Source organism: Macaca nemestrina, chromosome 15 (assembly GCF_043159975.1).
Source record: "Macaca nemestrina isolate mMacNem1 chromosome 15, mMacNem.hap1, whole genome shotgun sequence".
NCBI lineage: Eukaryota > Metazoa > Chordata > Mammalia > Primates > Cercopithecidae > Macaca > Macaca nemestrina.
This window is the reverse complement of record NC_092139.1, coordinates 6751722-6768177: the sequence shown is the minus strand read 5'-3', so window position 1 is coordinate 6768177 and position 16456 is coordinate 6751722.

The following is a 16456-nucleotide window of genomic DNA, read 5'->3' as shown; positions in this document are numbered from 1 at the left end:
GAAGGAAATGGTCGAGATAAATTATCATGCAGCAACTTCAGAGACAGCAAGGAGAGTGGAACAGAGAAAGGGGTACCTTCCAATAGGCACCCGGGACCCCCTTTGGGGGTCCATACCACTCTCCAAGGCTGGAAGCATCTCGTCCTCCACTGCCAAAGCATTCCAGGAAGGGGGCTGCACCCAGAGCAGCAGGAGGCACCACCCCCTCTCCTACCCTCACGTCCAGCTCTTCTCCCTGCTCCGTGATCCACAGTGAGGGCCTCCCTCACTTCAAGATAGTCCATGACTAAGGACCTACGGGACCATCACATTTCTTCATCTCTTCAGTGCATCTTTTTGAAGGCCTGTGATGCCCCATGGATGGGGCGAGGCTCCTGATCAATGAAGGCAGGAAAGTCACACATGGCCCAGCTGTGACTGTGGCAAGCCCCCAGCCAGTGGAGTTGTGAACATACTGGACACATGAGAGTCAGCCCATGTGTTCAGGGAGCCAATCTGATTTTTGTCACCCACTGGCCCTTTAAACTTGTCCACTGGGAAAGAGCCTTGTCCCTGACCAGATGGGAACTCAGGCGATGACCATGACTTTGCTGGTCGATTTCTAGCAGTAGACAGTCCTGTGGTCAGTGTGAGTCAAAGACAGCCTCAGTCCAGCAATGGAAAAGTTCAGTCCTGGGTAAGAATCAAAACTTGCTCCTTGATTCAGCCCAATTTGCTGCCCGACAGGTGCTTGTGGTGAGCTGACTACTTGCAGGGAAGTGGCCTGGACCTCCTCTCTTTGCCCACAGGTTTTGTCCATCACCCCAACACAGCCTCCTCACTCAGGCTCAGGAGCCAGGCAGGGTTGGGAGGGAGATGAGGTGGACAGCCGCTCCCCATCAGTCCCATGTGTGACAGCCCTGCACTGCCTGGGGTGCAGCAGAGCCTCCCCCAATGGACTGATGGTTCTGTGGGGATGAGCAGGGTCTCTCCTACCTGGCCGCGCCCCTGTGTGCCATTGTCCTGGAGAGGAGCCCCTCTCTTTAAGGGGCTCAGTTGCCCAGGATTCATGCAGCATTGACCATCTCTTGGAGGAGCTTCAGCTTTTCAGAAGCAGCCTCAGTTCTTCAACCCAGGCCCCTTTGCCTCTCAGGCATGAACCCCTTGAGCCCTCCAAAGGTCGGGCGTGGATAGAGCTGTCTGCGTGTTCCCACAAAGCCCTCGCCATGTACGAAGTGAGGGGATCACTGCCCTCCCTCCTTGGAATGGGGAGTGCTCTGCGCTCCTGCAACTCACAAAACCTTCCCGTCTCTGCAGAATCAGGACACCTGGGTTCCCATCTTTTCTGCCCACCCAAGGCACGGCCTTCCATCCCTCTGGGCCTCAGTTTCCTCTTCTATACCAAGGGAATGGCACTGCCCTAAACAGGCTCTGATGGGCCAGATGGGGTCACGTGTGTGCACACATGTCTTGTTTATTATTAGCGGAGGTGTGGTGTCGGCATGGTGTGAGGATGGAAGGAATTCTCAAGACCCTTCCAGGGTAAGGGAATAGAAACATCCCTGACCTTAGCCTGGCCTAAACTAGGGGTTGGCTCCTGGCCCTGAATTCTCTACAGACTCTGAACTCAGTGTGTGCCCAGCCTGAGCCATGGCCAAGAACTAGGTCCAAGTGCATTGAATATCTCCCAGGCTGGGTTGGACACCCTCCTGCCACGTCCAGCCCATTGTTACAATATGAAGCAGAATGTCCCCCTCAGAACCTGTGGCTGTGTACATTATGCAGCTTCAGAGCCACTGGCATCACACTGCAGACCAGAAACTTTCCATTGGAACTGTGGGAGCAGGAGGAAGACTAGGTGCTCAGCAGCCAGGGCAGGGCCATCCTGGAGCTCCCAAGCCTGGGCACTGGAGCCAGCCAGCCATGTGTCCCCTCCAAGAAGTCTCAGAATCCCAAATCCCAGCTGCAGCCTCTGGAGCTAGAGGACAGGTCACGTCTTGGTGAAGTTCTTTGCCTGAGACCCAGGTCATCCAGGGCAAAAGCAGGAATTGGAATGAGACAGGAAAGGCTGTGACCCCCCAGTCCCTGGCTGTCCAGCCTTCAGGTCATTCATGGATGCTACAACATGTATTGAGCAAAACTTCAGGGTGTGCAACTTGGGCAATGCAGAAGCAGAACAGACAAGCCCCCAGGGATGTAGATGCTGCAGGAGTGGGCAATGGACAGTAACCAGGAAGCAGATGCATTGACAAACAGTAGCAAGCCAAGCCAAGCAAAGCAAACGCCATGCAGGAAGCATGCAGGCATGGCCCGAGTGACCACGGGGAAGGGGCTGCTTTAGCCACCCATCGGGGGAGCCCCCTCCAAGCAGGTGGAATGTGATACTGCAGCTGGTCACATTAGGCTGGCTAAGGGAAGACCCAGCCCACAGTGGCAGATGTCCAGGCCAAGGAGCCAGCACAGGCAGACTCTGGGGTGATGAGGTGAGAGCTTGCAGGGGAAAGGCCTGGGCTGTGATGAGATGAAAACTTCAGATGAAAAGATTTTTTAAATTGCCCCCTTGTTACTGTATCAGTCAGGGTTTGACCAGAGGAAAGAGTCAGTAGGAGGCAGTTATTAAGGGATTTATGCAAGGAGTTGGCTTAGGTGACCATGGGGACTGGCCAGACAAGTCCCGAGTCCATGGGGCAGGCTGTCAAGAACGGCTGTGACTCACAGGCATGGCCCCAGGCCACTGTCATGGGAGGAATTTCTTCTTCTTCAGGGAGCCTCTTCCTGCTCCAAGGCCTTTCCACTGATCAGGCCCAGCCAGGCCATCCAGGACAACCTCCTTTACTTGAAGTCAGTGATTATGGGCTTAAACCACAACTCTTAACACCTCTGCCTGCAATGCTCAGGTGAGGGACTGATTGAATAACACGACTGTGGCCTCAAAGGGTTGACATATCAAGCTGATCATCACAATTACCTGCCCAGAGCAATGTTAAACACCACTCAGAAATTATTCACATGGTTTCAACCTTCTTTTTAAAGTCCAAGTTGTTCTGGACCTCCCTTTTGGAGAGGTCCTGGAGTGGCGGGCCCCATCAGTGACTTCCTTCAGTGGGGAGGCATCTGCCCTTTGTTCCAGCCACAAGGCAGAATGATAGGTAGGGGCCAGGACCAATCCCCACCCTATGGCTTCCTTTGAGGCAGCTTCAGGGGTGGGGCCGTCCAGTTCCCCTGAGGTCATATTAGGAATGCCAGCAAGCCCTCCACGTGGCATTGGCTGGAATATTCTGGAAAACATGTTCATCACCATCAGTGGGATTTTCTTAAGAATAAGAAAATTGATGCTTCCCATGGTGGAGGGAAAACTCATGAATTTGATGGTGAGATTAGAGGAGTTTCAGACTGTAATGGCTACATTTTTTTTTTAATTTGAAATATTTATTTAGACCAAGAGAGGAAATCACTACATGTTTTGCAATATTTAAAAGTTAACAATATCACAAAATGTAGTGGGGAAAAGGACAATTTTTCTTAATTACAACTATGTAATGCTTTTTCCCTGCTTTTCTTTTGGTTATATCACGTTGTCTCTTCATTTGACAATTTTGTAATATCCTTTCCCGTAGAAGAATTTAGAGATAATTCAGAGTATCCTCTAACAGAGTTGATGGAAATTTGCTTTTTATTTTTGATAGTTTATAGGAGTTTCTTTCAAATTCTCCACTCTTTACTAGCAATATAATGTAATTTTTAGGATTGCTGTTAAATTTGGGGAAACCTCTGTTGAGTTTCTTTCCTAGCTGAGCTAGGATTTCAGGGCATTTCAGATTTGCCATGGTGTGAGTTTTCTTAAATATCATTTGAACTGACAACATTCAGAGTATTCTCAGAAGATGTGCACTGGTTAATTTTATGTGTCAACTTGGCTAGGCTAAGGGAGACCCAGACAGCTGGTAAGACATGATTTCTGGGTGTGTCTGGGAAGGTGTTTCGGAGAGGAGCATCTGAATCTGTAGACTGAGAAAAGAAGATTCGCTCTTTCCCAAGCAGGTAGGCAGCATCCAATCCATCCAGGTCTGGAGTAAAGCAAAAGGTAGAGGAGGGGAAAGTTCACTGTCTCGCTTGAGCTGGGACGTCCGTCATCTCCCGCACTCAGACGTTAGAATCCCGGTGCTTCGGCCTTTGGACTCAGACTGGGATTTACAGCATTGGAGCCTTTGTTCTCAGGCCTTTAAGTTGGAGCTGGAACAACTCCACTGGCCTTCCTGCTTCTCCAGCTTGCAGTCAATCCTGGTTCTGTTTTTTTTTCTGGAGAACTCTGACCAATGCACAGGTTGACAAAGAAAAGTTCGTCCCCAAAAGCCCACACTTTTATGTTTGTTATGCATGTTATCTGTTGATTTAAAACAGATGGGCAAGATATCCTCAAGGAATTTCGAGAAATATTCTTTTATCACACCCACTAATGTAAAACCAAATAAAGAAGCTGATGGCCGTTAGTTTTAAGACCACTTGGTGTGGAGGTCTCATAAAATGCTCCAGAAAAGTAACATTTAGTGTAGTAAGGACCAGGACCTGCTGTTTCCAGATGAGCCTAACTTTTCTTTGGTCATTTGGAGACTTCCATTTCCAAATCGTAAACCGATCTGGAACTTGTGTAATATATTTGTCTAGTTATTGGTTTGTTTGTTTATTTGTAATTTTAGGACTTCTCCACTGTCACAGGATCCTTGTCCTTGGCGTATCACTTTTCCAGCTGGAAACCTCTGTGAGTAGTGGTGCCTTTGCCTGAGTTTTGCTCGGGCCTGCTGGGCACCCACCCACCCTGGCAGGCTGTGCTCGGTTCACACTACCAATCTGGATCCCACGCCTGCAAAGGGTGAGTCAAGGGCAGAGTGGTGACGGGTGTGTGAGTGAGTGAGCATGGCGTCCAACCACTGCACACAGCTAGGCACGCCAGCTGCTGCAGGACAGGCAGCTCAGGTTCTGGCACAGGCACCAGCTTATTGTGAGGCTGTGGCTAGACCAGGCATACTGCAAGCAGCTACCACTTCTGGCACTGGGGAACGTGATGGCACCCAGAAGCTTGAAGGTGCCAGGAACCGCACAGCCTTAAAGAGGGTGTCACAGCTCTGGCTTGGGGAGCTCCTAGGTCTGGGATCCCCAAAGGGCCACAGCTCTCCTCTCCTTCTGTCTTCTCTCCTTCTCATCACCCACAACATGGTGAGCAAAGGGCATGTTTCAGCCCTGTTTGTGTAACAGCTGTTTCAGCCCCACCATTCAGCAGGTCCCAAGTCCTTGTCCTGTATCCAGGAAGAATGAAGTATGAGGACAAGTAGAGGGCGAGCAGGACAAAGAGGTGCTTTATTGAGCAGCAGAACCGCTCAGACAGAGGAGACCTACAGTGGATAGCTCCTCTCCACAGGCAGGGTCTCCCGAGGAGTGTCCAGCTCTCATCAGAGGAGACTCACAGTGGCTAGCTCCTCTCCACAGGCAGGGCGTCCTGACATCTCTTCTAGTCTGACTGAGTCTGGGATTTTCTGGGCTTCAGAAGGGAGGAAGTGCATACTAATTGGTCCATGGGTGGCCATGGGTGAGTCTGAGAAAAGCACCAAAAGTTCTCATTCCAGTCCACTAGAACTGGCAGCCCAGCTCCAAGTCTTCACCGGGGACCCACCCTTTTCCACCCAGAAGCCTGTCTGCCTCCACCACCATCAACCTGCCATCCACAGCGCCCATGGTGCCCAAGCATCTCATGCAGAGAGGTGCATGCCGGCCTGTAATGAGATCCCCTAAGCTCCCCCAAGCTCCCCCTTGGCCTCCCCTTGGCACCCAAAGTCCAGAGGGGGCTGAAGGCAGCAGGGGGCTGGTATGTCAGCACTGCCTCAAGCATGTGCACACCCAGCTGGGTCACAACAGCACCTGCGCTCAGCCTCAATTTTCCTCAGGGAGCAGGGAGAGGCCAGGCAGTGGGAGCAGGTATTTCTGAGCCTATGGGGAGAGGGACTTCCTGATCCCCTGAAAATGCAGAGATGCCTGAGTCCACAGCTGCAGCTGGGCAGCTGCAGCCGCGCCCAGGAGGGCAGGGCCCCCACCCCTCCCCAGCTCCCACTGGCTCCTTGGAATGTGCAGCCCTGGCCGCACCTCCCCTACTGCAGTCTGCGTCATGGCAGCAGCTGCTCCAGACGGGCCACCTCTGCCATCACCACCATGTACGGATTTTTTCTATAACACCAGTGGTATTTGGGGACTATTTGTTGTTACTTCCCTTCAAACCCGTCCAGGTGAGGACTGCAGTTGAGGTGCATTGCACTTTCTGCACTGCGTTCTGCTCTGAGATGATCTTGGTCTTCGTGAGCTTTGCCTCAAGCCACAGGTGCTTTTTCTAAAGTGACTCACGTTTGCTTCACCAGCAGAGAGCCCCGCTAAGAGAGGCTCTGTGTCCTGTTTCTCCTGTTACTATGGCCCTGACAGTCACATGAGGTGGCTGGATTCTGGTTTTTGTGCCCAGAAGAGAGCTTACCAGTTCAGTAACTTTGCAGTCTGTAAGGCATGGTAACCAGTCATTTGAGGAGGCTCTGTGAATTTAGGGGGCTTTCCTGGAGGAGAGGCAGTTTCAGGGTGGCATGGCAGACAGGCTTGTTGAATGCACCCTAGTTGATATCCCCTGAGGGACATTATCAAACACCCAACTTACAGATGGAGAAGATGAGGTTCAGACCAACAGGGAAGCATTTGCCTGAAGTCAAAGAGTTGTTGGATTCAAACCCAGATCTCACCGAGTCCCAAGTCCAGGTTCTGACCCACATCCCCACTGCCTCTCGAGGAGCAGGTCACAAATCAGGGACTGTGGTGAGGGAAGTGGGGGTTAGATGGGGGCTGGTGGCCAAGGCTGCTCCTGGACCCTGTATGGTCGTGGGAAAGACACTGTCGCCTGGGAATATGGTCAGCTGGACACGTTTGGCTGGGAAGCGCTTTGAAGCTGGGCAGCATCCAACATGCTGGCCAGTCCCTGAGGCTCCCAAGGCTGGGGACACAGGCCTCCACTCTGACAAGCTGTTCAGAGCACTCCCCAGGCCTTTGTGTGGGAAGGGGCAGCCCAGCAGCAGAGCAACTGGAGTGGAAGTTGGAGAGGAAGAACCACATTCCAGAGATTTTATATTGGAGTGTTCCACAAAGCAAGGGCCCTGGGTTCAAAGCAACATGTCCCAAGGTTTGTCAGCAAATGCACCATAAGCACTGTCAGGGCTGCTCCAAGGCAGACGTTCTGATCTCTGCTTTCTGCTCCGTGCAGGAAGCAGCACAGGGACTCTCTGCACATGAGGCTCAACCTGAATCCTGGCTCTGCCTGTTTTCCTGGCCTGTTTTCGAGCTAGGTGAGAAGGGAGTTTGGAAAGCCTGAGTTTCCTTTTAAAGTGGGGATATAAGAGGCTGGGCATGGTGGCTTAGGCCTGTAATCCCAGTACTTCAAGAGGCCGAGGTGGGTGGATCACCTGAGGTTAGGAATTTGAGACCAGCCTGGCCAACATGGTGAAACCCTGTCTCTACTGAAAATACAAAAATTAGCTGGGCGTGGTGGCATGCACCTGTAATCCCAGCTACCAGAGAGGCTGAGGCAGGAGAATCATTTGAACCTGGGAGGTGGAGGTTGCAGTGAGCCGAGATCACACCATTGCACTCCAGCCTGGGTGACAGAGCAAGACTCCGTCTCAAGAAAATAAAATAAAATAAAGTAGGAATATAAGTCTGCCAATCTCAATGGATGACTGCAAGCTATTATATATAAAGAACTCAACATGCTTTAAAATCATAGTGCATGCCATTGTCATTGCTGTCACATTGCAGATGAAGAATTTGTGGCAAAGCAAGGGCAGGTAACCAGCACGAGAAATACACTTTGGCAAATCTGATTCTAATGCTGCCTGTTCTCTTCCACTTGCCCCAAAGGAGGAGGGGAAATGACTCACCTAAGGACACACAGGAAATATGATGGGATTAGACTTGGATCCAGAGCCTTCTGACCCCAAATCCACCACTCCATGGGGGGCTAATTCTGTTGTGAATAAAAAACAAGGGAGGGAGGAGGTGGCCACAGAGGGGAAGTGGGCAGCCCACGGACTCCCAGAGGAGACATCCTTCATCCAGCTCTAGCCACTTGTTTCTAGGTAGAGATGTGGGCCCAGTGAGGTCAGAGCTTAAAAGTTTTCCAGGAGAGATCAGCATGTGGATGTATGGGATATAACCTCAAGTTTGACAACCAATCTGATGAAAATGCATGCCACTTGCAGACTGACTGGCCCCAGCCCTCTGGTTTGAGTCCTCATCTCCTATCCTACGCTGCTTAGAATCTAGCAAACCACATTCTCTCTATCTGTAGCTCACCACTATCACATTTGAAGAGCCTTAGAGAAAGTCAACGAATTCCAGAAAATGCCTCTTACAGAAAGGTTGTTCTTGCAGTAATTCTATTTATCCGTTTGCCTACCCATCCATTCACCCACTCATCAATCTCTCCATGCATCCATCCATCCATGCATCTGTCCATCTTCCCATCCATCTATTCATCAATCCATCCATCCATAAATACATACATTCAACCACCCATGCATGCACACATTCATCTACCTATGCATCCATCTATCCGTGCATCTATTTATACACCCATCCATACATCTACCACCCATCCATGCAGCAACCCAAAAATCCATCTATTTATTTATCCATCCATCCATACATCTATCCATTCATGGAGCACACAAAACACACCTATCATATGGTAATATCGGGAAAACTAATGCCCAAGTTATGGCACCTAGCTTCAAAAATGAGAGTGCTGTCTGCCTTGGATGTGATGCTTCTGCCTGGTTGTGAGGAGGAAATTGGGAAAGACCATCAGATTCTCCTTTGATTTCAGTCTGACTAGGTTGAGTGTTTTTGGACTTCTGGTTGCCAGTGGCCCACTTAGTACCCAATGCAAGTTTGTTTGTAGCAAGCATTCTGCAGGACTGGGAGAGAAGTCAGAATACACCTAGTCATTCAGCAAATACCCACGGAGCTCCTACTAGGTTCCAGGCACCTTGGGAGGGACTGGCCCAGAATGCTGCGCAGAAAACTCACTGTATGTCCCTGTCCTCTGTATATTGACAAAATACAAATAATAAGAAAAATACAATATTCATACAATGAGAACAATAAGTACTAATATTCATTATTGATATAATTAACAACTCATTGTTTCTATATTTTGCCATAGAGTTTACTACATTTCTAAATGGTAAGGCTTTGTGTTAGGGGCTTTGTTTTATATCTTTGGGTACTCTTTACTAAAGGCATTTAAATCATTTGTGAATTCTTCAAGAGATAGACGAGCTGAGTAAAATCAACAAGATTTTAGTTTTTTAGTCACAGAAAATTCAAGTTCTATCTACCCATATTTTTGAAATTCATACAATGGTACAGTTTGGAAAAGGACTGTAGTATCTTCCAAGAGAAACCCAGATGTGAATGAAGTCCAGCTTTGAACAAACACTCCAGGCCAATACCTGACAGGTGATTGGTGACTCTCTTCAACTTCCCAGTTGAAACAGGGCTGGAGTCAGACAGCGATGAACTGAAGGACACATAGAGATGGCCTTGTCCATTCCCAGCCCTGCATTTTGTAGACAGGAAAACTGGATGCAAGAGGGAGTGAGAGAAGCCCAAGTCCCTCCACGTGACCACTGGGAGTCCAAGGACAGAATCGAGGCTCCTGCCCCCAACTCAGTGCTCCTTCACCTGACACCGCAAATCCATCTCTCTACCTCCAAAACCCACCCTGGGTCCTTCACTTCCCACTGGCTCCTGGGCAAGGCCAGTGTCCCCTCTTCTGAGCAATGGTGCCCCCTGCCTAGCTGGCCTTACTGTTTTCCACACTCGCCCTTCCAACCCATCCTCTATGCCACAACTGATCTTTTCAGAAACTGGTGGATTGCTGTACTCTCCTGATTACATCTTTCAATTGTCTCGTCTCATTCTTAGGATAAAGACCAAAGCCTCCAAGCTCATCTTTTGCCATTCTCCTCTTTCCATTTGGTTCCCCACATGCTGGCTTCAGTTCAGTCCCATTTTGTGCCTCGAGGTCTTTGGATGAACCATCCTCCCTGCCTGAAACCCTTTCAGCCCCGATTGCTGACATAATTGGCTCCTTCTGCTTTCCCAAGGTCAGCTTAAGTGTCTCCTCCCCTGAGAGCCTTCCTGCATTCTCCCCAAATTTACTTCCTTCATCGCATTGTCAATATTTCTGGTTATACATTTGCTTCCCTTTTAAATGTTCTGTTTTCTTGTAGCAGAATGTAAGCGCCATGAGAGCAGGGCTGCACCTCATCTTCCCTGTTCTTTCTGTATTCCAGCACCAGCCCAATGGCCAGCATGCAGCAGGTGGTCCATAAATAAACATCACATTACTAGAGAGGTACATAAATAAACAGCAACTCTTGTGTTTACAGCCAATGGGCACGAAAGAGAAAGGCTGAGATCTAGAGAGAAGGGAGGGGGAACACAGCAGGAGAGCTACTTTCGTTTTAGGTGACATCGTTTTGGATGTTTGCTAGTTCAGCGGCCATGAAGGAACGTTCCAGGGCTTGACAATTTCTAAATCTCTATGACTCAGTTTCTGGATTTGAAAAAATCTTGCCAAATTTTGTACACCGCTTGATGACTCTGGGAGTTTAAGACCCCCTCTCTTAAAGTGAGGAAGAAAATGGAAAAGGATTAAAGTTCAGAAGAGTTGGGGCTTAGGTAAGGCAGCTCTTTGTACATAGGTGGTTATGTTTCTCTATGGAAATGGGCATTTCTATTAAGCAAGACTATGGATTTCCTTAAAGGATATCTTAATGCTTTTTAAAAGGATGGTTTATTGGAAAAAGCAGAATTGAGTGGAATATCATGCTCTTCTCCCAGATGCAGTTGGTTAGACACTTGAAGCTCAATTCTATAAAATTGAGTCAAGCAGTGCCATTTGGATGCTGCAGCCTTAAGGTCAAGTGCATCAGAGAAAATGGGTCAGCCTCACAAATCCAAATAAAAATGGTATAAGGCCTAGCTGTCATTCTCCAGTCTACCTTACTAGGCTCTCAGAGAGTCAGCCTTTGAGAAGCTCTAGCAGCAATATTCGAATTCTGTGCTTCTCCTCTTTGTCCACAGTGAGCATTTGCTGAGAGCCAAGCATTCTGCATATGTTGTCTCATCCTCACAAAAATTATATTAGCTAGTATTATCATTATCTTCATTTTGTAGGTAAGGAAACCGAACAAAGGGATTCTCAGTAATTAACCCAAAGTCACACTGCTGATTAGTGGTGAAGCAGGGCTTAATCCAAATTTGACTGATTACTTAGCCTGGTGCCAGACTGCCTCTGGCCAGAATAACTCTGCACATCTATGTTCCTGTGATGCCCAGAGCCTTGTCAATATACCCAACTCCTTCTTCCCATAGGGTGAGTTCTCTCTTGCCAGGCTCCTCACTTCCTGCCAACAATCCATGAGATAGGCTTGAATAAATCTGATCTGCACGGAAAGGAAGGATGTAGTGCCATCAACACTAAGAGCCCAGGAAACTGAATCAATAAGAGAGTTAAATCTACAAGTGGTTGATCACAATCTCATATTCTAATTGAGAAATCAGCAATGTACAGAAAAAGACCCTGTATACCACAGGACAAAAATTGTAACTTATCTGGAGATTAACATACAAAGTACAGGTGAACTTTGTGGAGAAAATTTCAAAACTCAATTAAAGAGCAGAGTACATAAATAAGAGAAGTGATGGATCGTGTGGGAAAGGAAGAGTTAAATGTTATAAAGATGTCAATCTCCCTGTATGTTTCAATAAATTTAATACAAATGAAAAAGCAGGATTTGGGGTGAGAATGAAATTAAGCAAATTGAGTCTAAAATGTACATGAAAAAATAAACAGCTAAGGCAAAATTGCAAAAATAAAAGAACACTATGATATATTAAAATACATTACAAAGTGATCATAATTTAAATTGTTTGATCTGTCACAGAAATTAATACCTTCAGCAAACAAAATGGAACAAAGTGGAAAGTCCAGGAACAGACTCAAGAGGTAGCATCAAAAATCCGTGAAGAAGGAATGTAAATATTGTTGTTCAACTAAGCACATCACAAAAATAGTGATGTGATAGATTGAGATAATATTTGTAATCTGAAACTAATGAACTTAAATGAAAACATATAGGAAACGCCTTCAAAATCAGCAAGGAAAATAAAAGGAAACCCAAGTGAGAGACAATCACCCCTCCCAGAAGGGGAAGCACAGGTATCCAATAAGCAATGTGTGGAGAGGTTCAACCTCTTTAATAATCAGAGAAATGAAAATTGAGACAATACCTTAGTACTTTGTACCCCTTGGAGGAACACATTTTAACACTGGGAAACATTAACATTGGTGTTTGTTTTTTGTTTTCTTTTGTTGTTGTTTGTTTGTTGTTTTTTGTTGTTGTTGTTTTGAGATGGAGTCTCACTCTGTCACCCAGGCTGAAGGGCGGTATCACAATCTCAGCTCACTGCAACCTCTGCCTCCCAGGTTCAAGTGATTCTGCCACCTCAGCTTCCCGAGTAGCTAGGATTACAGGTGCCCGGCATTATGCTCAGCTAATTTTTGTATTTTTAGTAGAAACAGGGTTTCACCATGTTGGCCAGGCTGGTCTCGAACTCCTGACCTCAGGTGATCAGCCTGCCTTGGCCTCCCAAAGTGCTGGGATCACAGGTGTGAGCCACTGCCCCCGGCCAAACATTGGTCTTAATATCACCTGTTGTCATAGCAAGGGGGATGGGAGCCCTCATGTGCTGTCGGTGGCATCGGAACTGGACCAGGTATTCTCAAGAACTAGCTAGTGACTCTAAGCATATGCACGCCTTGGGACATGAGTAGGAACCCCAGAGACAGGGTTCACAAAATCAGAGGTAAGTTCAAGGATGTCCGTTGCTGCATCGTTTGCAATTGCAGAATTATAATCAGAAAGTACAAGATGTGCACTGATGAATCCACTGATGAAACCTCTGTCACAGGAATGACTTAAGTCATCAGGTACAAACATGGAGAGAGGTCAGAAAAGGGTGTTCAGTTATTTTGAAAAGGAAGACACAGTGTGAGATAATATGGCACAATCATTCATGGGAATTAAATGCAGCCGGAGTGATCAATACACGTGTCCTAAGATCTAAGGAGAAGAGTTGTAAGTCATAATGTATGTCCCAAGTGTGGTGCTCCCTCTCCCATGTTCAATACTGAGTGTAAATTTTTTTCCAATCCCACTCGTTTGCTCGACCACAAGGTAACTCAGACAGCCTTGGACTGGGTCCAGACAGCCAGCAGGATAGGATGAGTGTGCACTATTGATCAAAGCGAGGAGAAGGTGCCCCCAGCCATCAACAGGAAGCAAATGTCTGGGCCGCACCTCTCCATGTAGCAAGGGCAAGCATTTTTGCAGCAAAAATAGAAACAGTGAAATGAAAGGCATTGCTTTTTAGAAACTTTCTAATTTTACCATGTTTCTTTTCTTTTTTGAGACTCTTTTTTTTTTTTCAAAAGATAAGCTGTAAAATGGGCCACTGGAGCAGAGGCTGTATCCCTTTCAGCCCTGACATACGAGGGTTCTATGGTCTCCTACTCTTACACCACTGTCTCTTTGACCCAATAATTGAATGTCCATCCTTAAAAAACAAAGTTAAAGACTAAGATTTGTGTACAGGGATGTCTAATACTACATTATTAATGATAGCAAAATTTTGGAAAGTGTCTTAATATGCAATAAAAAAGATGAGCAAAGATAGATTGTGATTATCAAGGTGATGAAATAATTCTCAGCCAGGAAAGTTCACAGATATAGAGATGTTTTGATGAGTTTGAAAACCACTCAAGTCAATGGCAAACACAGGATGGGTGGTGAAAGCAGCCCACCCTGTGTGCAAGCAATAAAAGATGCATTTTCTGTAAATAATGTTTTAAAATAAGAAAACCAACCAAACACAGGCTGCTTTTTATTACTACCATGAGTCAGCAATTCTAAACAGCGTCATTGACAAAATACTCCTCAAAGCAGGGATATACTGCTTCCACCAGCTGTCACCCTATCCCGGTTCATCACCGCACAAGGTATCAGACTGAATGAAAAAAGCGAGACTCACGTTGCACGTGGAAGCGGGGTGGGTGGGGGGCTGGGGGGTCCTGGGAAGATGGCAAGCATAGTGGCAACACAGATTTTTAATTTCCCCACATCCCACAGAGCAACTACATAGCCGGACCAAGAACCCATGGACAACATTTACAGCAAAACTGTCACAACTTCTGACAAGATATTTCCACAAACACCAAAATATAAGCAGATGGGAAGAAACCACAGGCAACCACAGAGCCAGTTGCCATCCATGTCTGTGAGGGGGAAGCAGAGGGGAGCCACAGGGAACCCAAAGGATCTGAGACAGGAGACTCAGAAACAGCCAACAGGAGAACGGGCAGGCCAATCAAGAGCAGCTGTTTGAGCAGAAAGTGGCTTTGCCCACTCAAGAGTAAGTCAATGCCGGGGCCTCATGGGCTGAGCTAAAGAGGGTGGAGTAGTCTGGTCTCATGAACTCTTGAAATTTGCCTGCTGGGACTCCTTTCCAAGGTAGGAGCCAGACTGAGGAGAAACTGCAGGGAGCGGAATCAAATTTGACCAGGACAGGGGCAGAAGAGACAAAGGAAAGAGAAAGGAAGTCCATATAAAAGTGGGGATGGGGAACAGAACCAGGAACTCTCAAAGAACAAGCTGCCATGATTTTTAGCAGCGTGTGGAAATAACAGAAAAGGAAGATCTGGGAGCCACACCTCTTTCTCAAAGACTGGGAAAAATAATCTCATGTAGAAATGAGTAACAAAAAAGCACCAAGGTGAAATTCCATGTGGATTATAACACATTGACATAGACTAACAAGCAGAATAACATCCCCACAGAAACGAAAGCATGCCAACTTTAACCCTCTATGTCAGAATGAGCCAAAAGATAATTTAAGAAGTGATACAAGACAAGAAAAGACAGCATAATTAGAATTAGAAAAACTCAGAGATGGCAGGAGAATGGCATGAACCCGGGAGGTGGAGCTTGCAGTGAGCCGAGATCACCACTGCACTCCAGCCTGGGCGGGCTACAGAGCAAGACTCCCCGTCTCAAAAAAACAAACAAACAAAAAAAAACAAACCAACTCAGAGATGAGGTGGTAGAACTTAGGGAAAAAATCGGAATTAAGGAAAAAATTATTACAGAAATAAAAACTAGAAAGAAAACATAAGCAAATAAAAACAGGAAATGAAAGAAAAGAAAAGGTGAAAAAAATTACTCAGAAAGAAAGAATTTCCAGTCAAGATTTTGTAAAGAAATGAAAACAACAATGGCTGATGTGAAAAACATACTGGATGAAATTAACAGACTAGATGCTGCAAAAACAAAACAAAAAAAAGGCTGGTGAACTTGAAGCCATAGTAATGGGAAATAACCAAAGTGAAAAGACAGGAGAAAACAACAAAAAGAAGAGATAAAAAGGATTTCAGAAGCTGTGACAAATATTGAAGATGGACAAAGAAGATCTGATGGACAGATCATAGGAGTCCCTGAGAAAGACCACCAAAACCAGGAAACAGAAGCAATACTAAAAACAATAATTCAAGAAAACTTTGCTGAATGCAAGTAAGATTTCAACCCACATATTAAACGAGTGACAAGACTGTTTTGTGTATGGGGATGGCTATATGACAATGTCAAACTGATAGAACTTTACAATATAGAGAATGACTTTCACTGTATATGAACAATACCTTCATTTTTAAACATGATTTTGAAATTTACCTACTGCAAGAGTACACAATGTAGTTACCTGAGAATATGGACCTAGATAGAAGGACCATCACTGAGTCCTATTCTAAAGTAAAATTACTCAGTTAAAAAAATCCATTGGACATTTAGGCAAAAGCAGTAAGTGACTGACTCATAAGGGAAAAGAATATTAGATTATCATCACATTTTTTGACAAGATTTTATGGCAGAAGACAATGGAGTAATATTTTTAAGATATTCAAAAGAAGAAAACATGAGCAAGAGAGTTTAAATTCCATCAACAGAAATTTTTGTATAAAGGGTGCAAACCTTTGTGCATATTAGCAACATGCAAGAACTCAAGGTATATTGTTCGTATGAGTTCTTCTCAATGAATCTACTCAAGAATGGGATTCAGACAACCAACGACTGAGGAAACGTTGACAGAAAGATTGATGGTGAGCATTAAATATTTGCTTACTTTTAAACTAATAGTAAAAAGGGCTAAAAGAAGAGAATATAGCATGCAGTGGTTATCTGCTCAGCCAATGTGGATATAGTACATTTATACACAGGTGTGGGATAGTATATGCAAAGAAATGTTAAAGTGTTTTCAGTAATTATATTGCGGATGT